Below are 17,505 nucleotides of genomic sequence, written 5' to 3'. Positions count from 1 at the left end.
TATGAAAGTTTGGATCATAATTATTTTCTAATCATGTTATGTTTTGAAATACCCACAAAAAATGATATGCTATTAAAATATTTACTTTTCTTTGATGTTGACCTGTAGAGTCCATAGTGTATGAAGAATTTCTGGTATGAAATTGTTAAATTGTTATGCAGTAGTTAGTTGTCGTTTTGATTAATAAAGTCACTTTGACAGCAATCCACCAACCGTGGTACATTAAATAACATTCTTAAATAAATTCTGAAATGTGATACACTGCAAGTGTACAATATATTCAAAAATAATTTGATTTTGTTTGTGTGTGTTTTGATTTATTTGCATCAAAAATAATGATCAGACATATTAAAATGAAATTTATTTTTCATGCAAATTGCCTGATAATTTGTCAAAACCTTTTTCATCTGAATTACTTCAATGGATTTTTTGGCACATTTTTTTTTATAATATAACATCATTGTCATTATTGTAATCAAAATGTGCAATCTTTGAAACTTTGTGTTATAGCGTTAGGTCTGTCCTCAAGCTTTGTATTTTGAAAGAATAAGAAAATAAAGGGGCCAGCAATGTTACGGATTCCGGTCATAATGTTCAGATAGGTTTCCTCATTAATATTCAGGCAGGCTTCCTCATTAATATTCAGGCAGGTTTCCTCATTAATATTCAGGCAGGTTTCCTCATTAATATTCAGGCAGGCTTCCTCATTAATATTCAGGCAGGTTTCCTCATTAATATTCAGGCAGGCCTCCTCATTTATATTCGAGCATGCCTCTTCATTAATATTCAGGCAGGCTTCCTTATTATTATTCAGACAGGCCATCTCATTAATATTCAGACAGGCCTCCTTATTAATATTCAGGCAGGCTTCCTCAATAATATTTAGGCAAGCCGCCTAATTAATATTCAGGCAGGCCTCCTAATTAATATTCAGGCAGGCCTCCTAATTAATATTCAATTAGGCCTCCTCATTAACATTAAGGCATGTTTCCTCATTAATATTCAGGCAGGCTTCCTAACGATCACTTTACAGGTGGTGTAGATATTTTCATTATGGAACACAGAGTTGCGATTGGATCTGTATCAAATGTCTCGGTATAATATAGTGTCTCTTTTTCTGTATCACTTCCATGATTATCATTTTATGTATTTTAAATATTTGTTCAACATGTTTTTGTTTTATGAGCTAGCATATTAATTCCATGAAAAACTTTTTGTTATATGTGAGACTAATCGACATGCTTATTATTAAAGAATGTTAATATGACACCTTAGTAAATTATATAAATCATGAATACTTTCATTATTTATAATTGATTAAAAAAAACTTGTTTTATAAATTTTATACAGAATTGTATTTTATTTCATTCTGTATGTTTTACCATGTTTAACAGGCCACCAAGGGATATTCCGAATAACTTAACCTTACGATTAAATACAATGTACCTATTTACCATTACCCTGACTGGAGACGAGGTTTAAAGCAAGAAATGAAATCGAAAATTTTCCAGTACCGGTAATTAGCAATTGTTACCAATTTTTCAAGAAAGACAAAGAAATTACAATAAAAATGAATAATAAATGGTGATATTTAGATATGTATTAATGGCAGGTTTAAACTGTCTCCAACGGCTCCGGTTACGAGGGCATGATGATAAATCGCTGTTTAATTGTATTGATCACAAAGGAGAGTTTCATTTTCAATGTTTCTATAATTATGTCTTGTCTACTATTGTAAGTGGTAGAAGAAACAATGAAATTGAGATTTTAAAGAAATATTTTTTCGCTTGACTATTTGAAGAATAATTAAGGAGAGCCAGCATTGGCGTCACAATTTTACTCAATATTTTGATAGCATAATCGGAGGTTACTGTTGAAGATGCATAACTTTAATTTGAATCTTAACAGATAAATGGACCTTTTTGAACTTATAACAGGCTCTTGTTTTAAGGACGAGTATATTTCAGCATGCTGTCCTTTTGACAATTGTATTGTTCCGACCATTACAGTGCATTCTATGTATTGTTACAACCATGACCCAGCATTCTATGTGTTGTTCCAACCATGAACGAGCATTCTGTGTGTTGTTCCAACCATGAACGAGCATTCTGTGCATTGTTCTGACCATAACAGTGCATTCTGTGTATTGTTCCAACCATGAACGAGCATTATGTGTATTGTTCCAACTATGACCAAGCATTCTGTGTATTGTTCCAACCATGACCCAGCATTCTATGTATTGTTCCAACCATGAACGAGCATTCTGTGTATTGTTCCAATCATGAACGAGCATTCTTTGTATTGTTCCAACCTTGAATGAGCATTCTTTGTATTGTTCCAACCATGAACGAGCATTCTGTGTGTTGTTCCATCCATGAACGAGCATTCTGTGTGTTGTTCCAATCATGAACGAGCATTCTGTGTGTTGTTCCAACCATGAAAGAGCATTCTATGTATTGTTCCGACCATTACAGTGCATTCTATGTATTGTTACAACCATGAACGAGCATTATGTGTATTGTTCCAACTATGACCAAGCATTCTGTGTATTGTTCCAACCATGAACGAGCATTCTGTGTATTGTTCCAATCATGAACGAGCATTCTTTGTATTGTTCCAACCTTGAATGAGCATTCTTTGTATTGTTCCAACCATGAACGAGCATTCTGTGTGTTGTTCCATCCATGAACGAGCATTCTGTGTGTTGTTCCAATCATGAACGAGCATTCTGTGTGTTGTTCCAACCATGAAAGAGCATTCTATGTATTGTTCCGACCATTACAGTGCATTCTATGTATTGTTACAACCATGAACGAGCATTCTGTGTGTTGTTCCATCCATGAACGAGCATTCTGTGTGTTGTTCCAACCATGAACGAGCATTCTGTGTGTTGTTCCAACCATGACCCAGCATTCTTTGTATTTTTCCAACCATGAACGAGCATTCTGTGTTTTGTTCCAACCATGAACGAGCATTCTGTGTGTTATTCCAACCATGACCCAGCATTCTGTGTATTGTTCCAACTAAGAACGAGCATTCTGTGTGTTGTTCCAACCATGAACGAGCATTCTGTGTATTTGTTCCAACCATGAATGAGCATTCTGTGTATTGTTCTAACCATGAACGAGCATTCTGTGTATTGTTCCAACCATGAACGAGCATTCTGTGTATTGTTCCAACCATGAATGAGCATTCTGTGCATTGTTCCAACCATGACCATTGGGCATTCTATGTATTGTTCTAACCATGACCCAGCATTCTGTATATTGTTCCAACCATGACCCAGCTACTGTATATTGTTCCAACCATGACCCAGCATTCTGTATATTATTCTAACCATGACCCAGCATTCTGTGTATTGTTCCAACCATGACCCAGCATTCTGTGTATTGTTCCAACCATAACCCAGCATTCTGTGTATTGTTTCAACCATGAACAAGCATTCTGTGTATTGTTACAACCATGAACGAGCATTATGTGTATTGTTCCAACTATGACCAAGCATTCTGTGTATTGTTCCAACCATGAACGAGCATTCTGTGTATTGTTCCAATCATGAACGAGCATTCTTTGTATTGTTCCAACCTTGAATGAGCATTCTTTGTATTGTTCCAACCATGAACGAGCATTCTGTGTGTTGTTCCATCCATGAACGAGCATTCTGTGTGTTGTTCCAATCATGAACGAGCATTCTGTGTGTTGTTCCAACCATGAAAGAGCATTCTATGTATTGTTCCGACCATTACAGTGCATTCTATGTATTGTTACAACCATGAACGAGCATTCTGTGTGTTGTTCCATCCATGAACGAGCATTCTGTGTGTTGTTCCAACCATGAACGAGCATTCTGTGTGTTGTTCCAACCATGACCCAGCATTCTTTGTATTTTTTCCAACCATGAACGAGCATTCTGTGTTTTGTTCCAACCATGAACGAGCATTCTGTGTGTTATTCCAACCATGACCCAGCATTCTGTGTATTGTTCCAACTAAGAACGAGCATTCTGTGTGTTGTTCCAACCATGAACGAGCATTCTGTGTATTGTTCCAACCATGAATGAGCATTCTGTGTATTGTTCTAACCATGAACGAGCATTCTGTGTATTGTTCCAACCATGAACGAGCATTCTGTGTATTGTTCCAACCATGAATGAGCATTCTGTGCATTGTTCCAACCATGACCATTGGGCATTCTATGTATTGTTCTAACCATGACCCAGCATTCTGTATATTGTTCCAACCATGACCCAGCTACTGTATATTGTTCCAACCATGACCCAGCATTCTGTATATTATTCTAACCATGACCCAGCATTCTGTGTATTGTTCCAACCATGACCCAGCATTCTGTGTATTGTTCCAACCATAACCCAGCATTCTGTGTATTGTTTCAACCATGAACAAGCATTCTGTGTATTGTTCCAACCATGAACGAGCATTCTGTGCATTGTTCCAACCATGAACGAGCATTTTGTGTATTGTTTCAACCATGAACGAGCATTTTGTGTATTATTCTAACCATGAACCAGCATTTTGTGTATTGTTCCAACCATGAACGAGCATTCTGTGTATTATTCTAACCATGAACCAGCATTTTGTGTATTGTTTCAACCATGAACGAGCATTTTGTGTATTGTTTCAACCCTGAACGAGCATTCTGTGTATTGTTCCAACCATGAACGAGCATTCTATGTATTGTTCCAACCATGAACGAGCATTCTGTGTATTGTTCCAACCATGACCCAGCATTCTGTGTATTGTTCCAACCATGAACGAGCATTCTGTGTATTGTTCCAACCATGACCCAGCATTCTGTGTATTGTTCCAACCATGAACGAGCATTCTGTGTATTGTTCCAACCATGACCCAGCATTCTATGTATTGTTCCAACCATGAACGAGCATTTTGTGAATTGTTCCAACCATGACCCAGCATTCTGTGTATTGTTCCAACCATGATTTGGCATGTACTTGGAGGATAGTTTCCTCTTATGAAAAAGATTGTAAGATATTTTAACTGAAAACATGATACCCTTTTTTTTTTTAAAGAATCCCACACACATTTTAACTTAAATGTTAAAGGTCTCTCAATTTTATTAAAGCCATATATATTTTTATGTTTCTTTAACATGGTGTTTTTTGTTTGTTTAAATTACTATAATGTCTTTTTTATATATATAAATATCTGTCTGTCTTTGTATATAAAAGTTGTATTGATTACCGGGTCTTCCAATTGTCTAATAATCAAATCTCATAAGAATTGATGGCATCAAAGTATGTGGTAATGTCGGAGTCATAAAATATATGTGGACACATTGATACTTTGATTTGTATGGCTTTTGTCCATTATAGGCACTGATTTATAGCGGTTTCGGAGAGATTGAAATGACTGAAACATCCAATATACAGGGTAATAAGTCAAAATAAGGTTTTCATTACTTGTTTTGAGAGATATCACTCAAGATGTTATCACTCCCTGGTACATTAAATATGTGGGAGAAAACAATGTTGACATACAGATTTTTAATATAAAAAAAGAAGGGGGGGGGGAAATTCATTAGGTAGGAGAAGTGGTAAACATTGTCGTAAATCATTTAACTACACAAATGTTTAAATAATGTTGATGTTGATTATTTAGGCAATTTTTTTTTGTTGTTGCTTATTTTAATGTTCCTTAAACTTGTTACACACACCAAATGTTAGATAAAAAATGTGACATATTATTTTGTTTGTTGTTGGTATCTTACTACATGATGAATTTAGACACCTTCTGTTGTATTACTTGTATTAGTGTTGAATATAGTAGTTACAATGGCCTAATGTTGAATATATATCACCTTTGTTAATTTTTCACTCTGACTCAGTAGTCTATAGTGTTGTAACTTTTCTTGTAAGTGGGAGATCGCAAGTTTATATATCAGCTATGAGGGAGACCATTTCTGATGCATTTTCATCTTTTCTGTTACAAACTTAAATTGTTTTCAAGATTGAACTTTGTCTTGAGATGCCTAGCTCCTGGACTTTGTTTGAAGACCGAAATGGTTTCTGATTTAAATCTGAAACTCGGATTACAGAGTAAGTCAGTAATTTACTGTTGACATCTTACAATGAATGGAAATGCAGATTGTTTTTGTATCTTAAAAGACTTTGAAGCGTGCTGTTAGTGCATCTACAAACATAAAAATAATTGCGGAAGTGCTGGGGCGTAATTCATGAGTTTTTGTTACTTTATTACATCATCTATTTATCGTGTCAGTTTGTTGTAAGTAAATGTTGTGTAATTCCTACATGCTATTTTATGTTGAAAGTAACCATTTTAACCATCCCAGCATCTTGAGTGGAATGTAAAATCCATTTAGCGTTCTGCAAAAACTGTGCATTTAATGCAGGCTATATGACAATGTTATGATAACTGAATGATGCTTTATGTCTGAAGAGGGGAAAATCTCGCACAAATTAGTGCAGAATTGATGATGATTATTGTTTGATTTATTTGATACATGATAAATGGCGTATTGTCCCCATCCAATGAACACATCCATTATTTCTGCGGTAATCTCTCATGCACGATAATTTGTCTTCATTTTGTTAACTGTCAGTCTCCCCATAGTGACACTACATCTTGATTTTTCGATTCCAGAATTCCAAAGTTTCCGAGTAAAACATGAAATGTGGAGACAAAGTTTAACGCTTTTAAAATTTGAACAAATTATTTAAGATTATCATAGTGCTGCTAGCTCTATGTTTTATTCTAGCGTCTTTTAAATTGAGGTCCAAATTTTCTGTTATTCATTGAAATTTGATTATGACAAAATTAAATAATTGTAGTATAGTACTTAAGCTGAACATTCTTATATTATTAATGCTATCATCTTGAGGTTTTAAAAGCTGGAGCATGAAATTGAACAATTGACAACCTCGCATCCTCTTGCTCTTTGCAGTAATGCTTCCTTGATTTTTTATTTCTTTTGCAAACACAGTTACAGCCCTTGTTCTTAATAAAACTCTATTTATAGCATGGCGTGCCTCCAGGTGTTATGTGTCACTGACTCTGAATGAATTGTCTCCCTACCACTTTTGAGGAAGTTTTCGAATCTTTCATTTTAGAAAACAATTATGCCAGATTACAGAATGTTGATGGTTCTACAAGAGTGCCCTGACTTTTGCCTTAATAAGGAGATGGGCGCATAAGGTTGAATAAGTACATAGATGTGCGCTGGACATAAAATAAATGCATCTGAGGTTGAATAAGCCAAGTTGGGCATCTGAGATTGAATTAGTGAGCATTAGGTTATCTGAGATTTTATAAGTGCACAGAGGGACATCTGAGGTTGAAATGATGCACAAAGGGACATTTGCGGTTGAATAATTGCACATAGGGGTTTCTAAGGTTTAATAAGTAATATAAGGTGGAATAAGTGCACAGAGGGTCGGACATCTGAGGTTAAATAAATGCACATAGGGGTATCTGAGGTTTGATAAGTAATCTTAGGTGGAATAATTGCACAGAGGGACATCTAGGTCTTTCTCCAAAGATTGGGCAAGAGTGTAATTTACTTGAATATAAGATTAAGTTTTTGTAATGTTTTACACAATCTATGATAATATCAAATATTGTAAATCTAAATGTTGTAAATTTTTGATATTGTAAAATATTGTCCTTAAGAAAAATTACATTATTGATTAAATTACAGGTACTGTAAATCATTATGATATTATATGTTTAGTATGATAGAGTTTTAAACTGATGTATTTTGATTGGTAAATAAATGTTTTAAACATTCATCAATAAATCCACTGAGTGCATTCCTTATATCAAAGATGGTAACTTTTTAAACTATTGATAACTATGCTGGGTGTATTTGTTACATTTTATTCTTTAAAATTTAAATCATTATTGTTATGACATTATAGTTACCAAGAAAATAGGGTGTTTTTATTAGGGTAAATACGGTACAGTTTCAATGTGTGATATCATATTGGAGCATTTGTTAGAGTAAATATGGTAGAGTTTTAAACCGGTGGTATCATACTGGAGCATTTGTTAGAGTAAATATGGTAGAGTTTTAAACCAGTGGTATCATATTGGTATTGGCGATTAAATTGACAATGTTTACCAGCATTATTGTAGGATCATCATCATATTCGCTCTTCCTTAAGAGGTGTCACGACAGACTGTTAATGCTCGCGATTGGTGACTGTCGTATATCAGCCATACGCAAAGGGATTTCATAATAAAATGTGACAAAAACGGTGTTTATCGTTTACACTTTTCAATAAAGATTATTGGAATTTTAAGAAAAATTCTGTTCTGTGCACAGTGAGTATTAAAGATATTAAACAAATTGCTGTATTTAAATTATGTTTTTTTTTAATTGTTTAAATTTTTAATAGTTTTGAAAATTTGAATACAACTGACTAATTAGCATGTAGGTTTAATTAAGTGATAGGTGATGAATGAAACTTTGACATGCATGTTTTAGTAAATTGAATCCTGATGAAAATTTAATGATATTTGTATGAGCAACAGTTGTTTATTATGGACGGTTGATTTAAAATGTGCTCATTAAATTTGATACAGATCATCTCACATCGTTCCTCTTGATTTACTTTTCAAGTGAATTTTTTTTTTTAAAATATTATCTTGGAAACATGGAAACATCTTTTGTGAGTAAATCTTTATTTTCAGATTTGAAATAATTTTTTAACATATAACTGTCAGAATTATTATTGTTTATATTTTTCTCTAAGCAAAATGCTTTTAAGTGAAACAAACAAGCATGTAAAGATCTTCTTGAGTCATGTAATATTCATGATGTTTTTTTTTAAATTCTTGTTTTATATTATATTTCAGTGAAATACTATTGATATAAATATCACTCACTGGATATTACTAGCTATGAAAACTTAACTGTTTTTTTAAAAGAAATCTTTTGGATTTTAAAAGAAAAATTGATTTTTGGCAGATCAGTAAATATATCGCCCTCATCTTACTGGAAGTTGAAAACATGTAGAATATGATTAATTAAAAGGTTTGTTTCTGATTACGTTACATTTCATTTCATTACGTTATGCTACGTTACATTACATTGCATTATGTTACATTACATTGCATTGCATTACATTTTATTACATTTCATTACATTACATTACATTTTATAATGTTCTGTTACATTACATTACATTACATAACATTACATTACTCCTTTCTTAATCATTATCTTAATATTATATTCTCTATATATCTATATTTTTACTTCCATTTATTATTCCCATTTTTCAGAAATGAATATTTTTCGTAGTGAATTTGTGAAGTACGTTTTGTCCATAATGATTCATGTACAATTTGGTTTTAAACACCAGAACTTCTACAGTTCTTAGTTCATGTGCGTACCTTTAAGATACGATTTTACTTTAAACTTAATATTTTATCACTTTTGTATTCTGCAGTGTCACAATTAACAGATTATTTTTAAATATTTTCATTTTCATTCTTCAAGTAGTTTTTTAAAATAAAATAATTATATAATCATATAAAAAAACCAATGAAAAATTTCAGACAACCTAAAACTTCCAACAGATACCGATAAAGATATTAAAGTTTATAATCAGATCAGTGATGTAGATTTATGATCTAATTAAGTAACAGATTTGTTTTGTCAGATTTATATAGAAAAAAAAAGATGTAAAATGTGGATTAAACCCCAGTGAGGGAAGTTATCTTTATATTTTATAGACTTAACAAGTGTTTTACATAAATAAATGATTTCTTTATTACAGCAAATTATTTCATTTATTCTGTTTATATTGAAGTTTGAAATTTTCTGAAGTGGATGCTATTTTGATGATGTTCATGTTTATTTCATCACTCTCAGAGAGGTTACTCAGGCTAGATGTATTAGTGGAGGACCTTAATTAATTAATTGTCTTAAATATCTAGGTAAAATCATTGACTTTTCAGGAAACATAAAATTTCAAACTCCCAAAGATAAGGTTTTATGCATCTTTTGAAAGGTTACAAGTTGGAAAAAAAATTTTGGCATTACTAGCAAAATTTCTTTTATCTAACAAGTATAATACACAGCTTATGATTTAATACTATATAAAATAAGCTTGAAAAAAAGGTAGCATTTTTCATAAAAATTTAAAATTACGTACGTGTAGATCTACCTTAATTATTTTAGTAAACTAATTATTAAAGTAGATCAAAAGGTATTTCAAGGTTATGTGTGGTTTTGAACAAATTAGTCCTTTTATCATTTAATATTCTGTCAAAATCACAATAGTGATTGATAACTCAGTAATATTGGTATCAAATAACGTATTTCCAAATAGTGAAGTAATTAATTATGACCGATAGATTGTGATCGGCCAACATGGGTTTAATTGTTTTTGGTTTTTTTAGTCCGACAAAGAACGGGTTTTAATGATTTTATTCATTTAATAACATTCAATCATTCAGCTAATCATCCTTGAGGTATTGTGATTGAACTTTATTGTTTTTCGGACATTTCTAATATTAATTCTAATACCAAACAAATACGCGTGTTACGGTGGCATTGTACACTATATTGATGACCGATATTTATAATTGGTTTTAATTAGATAAGCTGTTTACCTACTCTGAAATTTACAACCTGAAATATGCCTTAACACAATGAAAAGTAGTATGTGAAGCAAATGGGGAAAATAATTAAGCTAAGGCCAAATGAAAAAGGGACTTCAATTGTTTGTTTACAGTCAGGACAATTGTGAGCAAATTTGTGCTTGTGGCGTGACAAAAAAGACATTTTGAATAGTTCATGTTTTAAATCATTTTTTAATTATATTTACATTAAAAAAAGACTATTCCTAAAAACTACCTGTAATTAAAAACTGCCTGGTATTAAAAACTACCTGTTAAAATGACTGCTATAACTTTACACATGTAGGTGCTTTAAATAACTGTCCAGGTAGCTCAGTAGGTAGTGTTGGACTGTGAGGCAACCTTGGTTAGATTCCTGGACAGTGAAGGTTATTTTCATTGTGATTGATCTTGAAATCCTTTCTATGGTCATTGGCACTGTACCTCTGCTGTGACATGTACAGAAGTTATCAGTTCCTTGTGAAAAGTTCAGGCAACTAAGTACTGGTTGAACTGTGCTCTTGTGAATTCAAAATTGCTTACTGCCATGAACAAGAGGGTTTAATTACCAACACCTACACTATGTTGATGCTCAGTCTATGACAGTCTGTAACTATGATAGAAATGTGAAAGCACATAAATGTTTCAATGTTAAAGTACTGACATATTATACATGTTGCATTACTGAGTAGGAGTGTAAATTTTATCTTTAGAAAGTTAATGTTGTCACTTAAGGTATGTTTAAAGTACATTATACTAACATTAAGATAATGTTCAAACAGGGAAATTAAAATGCCATCAAAGTTTTACAGTTGATGTAAATAAAACAAATTTTGTGCATCTCTTTTTACATGAATGGAAGACAAGATTTTTAGCTCATCTGTTCTTGAAGAAAAAGTCAACTTATTGCTGCGGTGATGTCCTTGTTTTCGCCATGCAAAAACTTTAATGCAGCCTAATTATTCAAATGTTTTAAAAGTTACCAACATTGAAACTTGGAATATTTGCATATCATATCAAGGTGCAGTTGTTAGACAAGGAAGCAATATTTTTGGAGTTGTGCCTCTTTTCAATTAAGAATTTTTACAGACAACCGTTAAGCACCGCATGTGTAAGAATTAAGTAACATCTAAGTAATGTTAACCATCTTAACTTACTTATTAGAATTTGTGTTATGGATAAACTATTAAAGCTTTGTATATGGGGAAGACAATTCTAAGTTAAAGTGATTTAAAGAAAAATATTTAAGCTGACCTACAGTATAGAGTCAAGTTGTTTAAACTGCATGAAAGTGGTAAGTGGTGGTGTTAGTAGTTTTTTACTCCAGATCACAGGCAATACATTTTGTAAGCCACATTGTATTTACCAGAGCACAGGTCCTGGGCAGGCTGTCAAGCTGTTAACCAGTAGAAGTTGCCTCCACTTTCGCAAGGAACTTAAAATTCTGTAAATGCCAGAGCTGAGTCACAGGTACAGTGTAAATGACCATAGAAAAGATTTCATGATCAATCACAACAAATGTGACCTGCACTGTACGGCAATTGAACTCTGGTCACCAGATTCACAGTCCAACGCTCTACCTATTGAGCTAACTGAACGGCTTACTCTGTAATACAATTTAGCCAGACTTCATATACTGGTGGAAATGGCTTGAAGTTTTAAACAGGTAAAGCTTGAAGGTTTTAGGGTTAACATTATATTTTATATTATATGATTTTTTATTGACAATATAAAAATATGTAAAACTTAATTGAAATGCAGACAAGTTTAAGATTATGATTGTCATACTAATAATTTAGATAAAATTAATCAGAAATGGCACTCCTGTTAATTTCTGATGCTCTAAAAATATTGCAGGAAATTTATGCTGACAGAAAGGATATATTTAAATTTAATCAGACTGTATAACTGTAGGTATAAATCTATATCTTATGAAATATTTTTATAAAATTAATCAACAGTAAAATTATATTGGTTCCATTCTTATATGGTTGATTCCCGAAAAAGTAGTAACATAGAATGTCTCTGTTATTTAACATACATGAATAATGAACGTAAACAGAAAAAATTTTTGGGAACAAAATATAATTTGGCTATTTTAAGTAGGGTTTTATCCGTTTAGCAATGACTTTGCGCCTGCGCCACTCATTTTAAGGCAATTTATTGCCATTTTATTTCACACAAGCATTTTGGAAGCATTCTTTTTTAAAATCCAAACAATAATTTTTGCATAAAATATATAGCTTTATACACTTAAGCCGGTTATTCTTTTATTTAACTGATATATAAATAGCAAAATTGTTTTGTATTATTTTTTTTGGTTCATCCCTTGTTTAAGTGACATCGATAACTATTTGAGGATCAATTAATTTTTTTTTAGTTTAAAACAAAATATAGAATTTCACTTCCTGTTCTATGTTGTAATGAATTAAAGAAATCTACAATATTTGCTATATTTTTTAAACCCTTGAAGAAAGAAAATATCAAAAAGTAGGAAAATAGAAGGAATTTCAAACTTACTGAGCACAAAAACAATGGAGAGACAAATCGATATAAATGAAATCATTAATGAAAAAAGAAGAGAAAATAAAACATCTACGGTATTTTATCTGCGATATTATCTCTTAAAGAGGTTTTGTTTAATTGTATGAATAGATTTAAAAATCTTGTCGCGAATGATGAGATACTTTCTATCTTGTGTTACGTTTTCGACATATTTCATATGGAAACGTCAGAAGTTTTATGATTTATAGAGCTCTACACTTTAATTGGTGTGAATTATCTATCTTCAACATGGCTTCTGATCAACACTTTGATATAACGCTTCATTAAAATCGCGGAAAATTTGATTTAATCAAAATGCGAGAAGTTTTGTGGCATATTTACAACCAAAAAAGGAGCATAAATTTCACATCATAACAATTTCTAAAATGTCAGGTTTCTAAGCTGTCTTCATCACAAGATTTTCTATAATTTCAAGATATTGCTGGCATAATAAAACAAAATTTAACTTTAATCAAATTCTTAAAATTTTGATCTATTAATATAGAAGAAATATTAGCTAGATCCAAAATAGAAGACATTAAAAAAGGTGTCTAGTTCTGTGCAATATAATTCTTTCTTCTTTTTTTTCATATTACTTTTTAGATGTCATTTTTTTTTTTGGTTTAATTAAATGCAATACTTTGAAATGTTTTTTTTCAAATGTTGCGACTTAAGAGTGGACATAAATTTTATCATTGAATTGTATATATATAAAGAAAACATTTTTATATAACAGGCATGTCCCATATCTGGAACTTCTTGTCTGAGATAATATCACACAACTCAATTTAATATTAATTTTTAAAAAAATGGTTTTGATAAAAATTTGCTGATTAAATTTAGTTTAAGTTTAAAAAAAAAAGAAGAATGAAATTGTGGGTGCAGTTTAATCAATTATTGTTGTCCTATCAAAGTTATGTCAAAGTTTTGGAACGTATTAACTTCTAACACAAAATTACAAGTAAATTCTAATCAAGCAATTTTTACTATTTTGTTAAAATTATCATCTTATTGATATACTAAAACAAAAAATAAATGTATGACAACATGTCATTATTTAAATATAGAATATAATTACAAAATATCATTATGTATATAACTTAGTGTTATTTTATGCAAATTGTAAGTGAAAATAATTGCGACATGCTAATTATTGCATTTTTACAGTGTCAAATCAACAAGGAATATCCAACACATCACATATATACATTTTGTAAGAAAACAAAACTAAATTACAATATACCGGTACTGTCCTTATTTTGCTGTACATATGAGAAATGTATTATTTTTACATACATATACATGTTTATATACATGTTTTTCTGAGACAGGCAGTTGGTTTGTTTTAATTTAATTTGTATTAGGATGAAAGCAGGTTCCTGTAAAGAAAGCTTATTTCTATATAAAAGGTTTTTATCTATTTTAATCACTGAACTTAATTGATGTATGGCCTTCATTTACTCCAGATTTATCTAAGGTGGGGCTTGCTAAGTAATTTTCTCTAATTATAGATTCCATTTCAATTGGTGAAACAAAACATTTGTCAACTTCTGCCTACATATGCCTTTGATGAAATGATTTTGCAGTAGAAATTTGGCTAACTCTTACTTCACTGAATTTGATAAATTGACTTGCTCAGATTTAAGTTTGTGATTTGCTGTATAGAGTCTTATCAAACTGCCAATATTTTCAGGGTGGCCTGGCTATATACATGCGGCATAGACAGTTTAGTACCAAGGAGTTAAAACCCTTACCATTTTGTGGTAGGTTTGTTAAAAATGACACATACCGGAATTCCCCTGGTCTGTATTTGAAACTGCATTGTTAATAGATTTACTCTGGAATTAAGAATATTTTGGGGTTTTTCCAGCTATTCCAGGGGTACAAACAATTTTTTACAACTACAGCTTTGAAAATAAGCCCAACAGGTTGATTTATCCATTGTGCACCATGAAGTTATAACAGTTAAAAAAATTGTTTGTACCTGTGGAAAAACCCACATTTGCATTTACAGTTTTGCATTACATCTATTTAGGTGCATAATTTAGTTAGGCAAGGTGGCTTGGCATTCAAACATTTCTGTGAAAGCCACTGATCAGTGCATGGCGCTCAAAGGTTTGAGAGTGACGTAAAATTATCCTCTTTCTTTTTTTTTTACAGTTAAGTATGATACAAAGTTACTATTGACATTTTCTATATTTAATCTTAAAGATTGATATCAAATAAATGAACACAAGGTGATTTTATGTCATACAATTTGTCATTGTTTTGTTCTAGAATATCAAGCTGAGATTAGCTGCAATATTGACAATAAATTTTCCATCTACTTAAAAGTTTTTTTATCTGTCAGTGAAAGTTATTTGACTGAATCATTTATTATAGTTTGACACTTACAAGAGGAGGTTTGAGTAAACAAAAATTTGTCAGTTTTAGACAAGTTTTTTGTTTTTTTTTTTTTTTTTGTTTTCTGTCAGAAAAATGAAAGGTGCATACAAAGAAAATAAATGCACATGATTCTAAATGTAGTATATGAAGGATATTACCTTTACAGTGTTGGTGCCACAAAAAACCTTACCCCTCCAAACTCCCAAGTTTAAGAAAAAAAAATTCTAGACCAAGTCTTTGGCTGGCAAGATCTCTGGGACAAGTTTAATGTTTTATCTATTTGCCTGACGAAATTCTTAAATGGACCTGACCAACTTCCATATTTAGAACTGTCCATTATCAATTTAAGGGATATCAAGGGATTAAATAAACCTTGGTTATATTTAATTAATAGAAATGAATGAACAAATGAAATGAGTCGCGTCACGACAAAACCAACATAATGGGTTTGCGACCAGCATGGATCCAGACCAGCCTGCGCATCCGCACAGTCTGATCAGGATCCATGCTGTTCGCTTACAAACCCTATTACAAGTACAGAAACTGATAGCGAACAGCATGGATGCAGATGCGCAGGCTGGTCTGGATCCATGCTGGTCGCAAACGCACTATGTTGGTTTTGTCGTGACGCGGCACAAATATGTTCCTTGAAATGTTCAATTTTAAATTTTTTGTATGATTTTGGTTTTGAAACGCTGCAAAATAAATAAATAAATAAAAAGATAAAGAATTTATTCTACTCACATTTGTAAACAGAAGATTGAGTGATAGTTAAGAATGATGAATTATATAATTATAAACAACTGCTTCTAATGTTATAAATGATTACAGCTATTCTTACATATTTGATAAGTTTGAATTTATCTTTATTAACATTTTATGTGTGATTAATTAAACGTTACTACAATCATGCTTAAATATGACAGTTGCACATGGCCTTGGATTTGATAAGTAATTTTTTAATTATCAAAATTTTTATTTTATTAAAGATTTTTATTTCAACATATTGCTTTTAAAGATGAATAAAATAAATCTTGTAAAAAATAAGTCTTAAAAAAAACAACTGAAACTTAAGAGGAATTTCGTACTTTTAAATTATACATGTATGTAATTTCTGTGTACACTAAATATGTAAATTTGACAACATTTTATTCTTTAAAAAAGTTTTTCATAAATAGAATAACACAAATCCATAGTCATTAGTAAGTAAGTTAGTAACTACTTTATTTCATGAGGCTAACACATTCAGTTTCCTGATCTTCCATGCGGGCCTCATTTAAAGTAAAGTATTAAATAATGATTTATGAAATTTTATTTAAATGTGTTTCCCTACTATCCACAAATGGACAAAATCTGGACAAAACCATTCATCATTTTTATAGAAAATCTCACAATTTCACAAGGATAAGCCGGCTGATCTGGGACTGCACTGGCAATGCATGGGTAAACTCTGTCTCCACCAGCAGACGCCACCAGGTTAACTGGTAAAATTCAAAAGGAGCAGTTTATAATGATAATATATTACATAAATAAGTTAAGAAACATGCACCATTTAATACTATGAAAAGCACAAAAAAAATGCAAATTTTAATATATTAGCCCATTTACAGGTATATTTGATTTTATAATCTGGTTAATACAATAATAGATCGATCGAAGAGTATGACATGACAAATTGTCTGTCACAGTCAAGAGTAGGATTGTGTACATTGTCTTTCCGACCCATCAAGATTTATCCAGGTTTCGGAAGATTAATCATTATTGAAAATGTAAATTAATTACTAATCTCTTTCGGTGTCAGGTTACGTCATTCCGCCTAATGTCTCTATATAAAATTACATATGAAAAATATGAAAACTATTAATGACGGCGGAAAAATTTATGAAAAAGGATTAATAATTTGTGATCGTTTCTGATTTTAATATTTATGGCAGATATTTATGCTGTGAAATAT

General features: G+C 31.5%; 1 protein-coding gene across 4 annotated transcripts in view; it reads left to right on the top strand.

Annotated features, from left to right (window-relative positions):
* Positions 1 to 17,505, top strand: part of LOC132746438 (teashirt homolog 2-like) — a 113,155-nt gene that overhangs the window by 81,829 nt on the left and 13,821 nt on the right. The window contains exon 1 of one of the 4 annotated variants that reach the window (XM_060735578.1): positions 8,104 to 8,318. The exons of the other annotated variants lie outside the window; for them this stretch is intronic. The gene's annotated coding sequence lies outside the window, so the exon portion shown is untranslated. Of the gene's footprint in view, positions 1 to 8,103; positions 8,319 to 17,505 lie in introns of those variants that run through there. 4 annotated transcript variants of the gene reach the window in all.

Source organism: Ruditapes philippinarum, unplaced genomic scaffold, assembly GCF_026571515.1.
Source record: "Ruditapes philippinarum isolate M1 unplaced genomic scaffold, ASM2657151v2 ctg623_1_1_1_1, whole genome shotgun sequence".
Classification (NCBI taxonomy): domain Eukaryota; kingdom Metazoa; phylum Mollusca; class Bivalvia; order Venerida; family Veneridae; genus Ruditapes; species Ruditapes philippinarum.
This window is presented reverse-complemented; position numbering and strand designations above follow the sequence as displayed.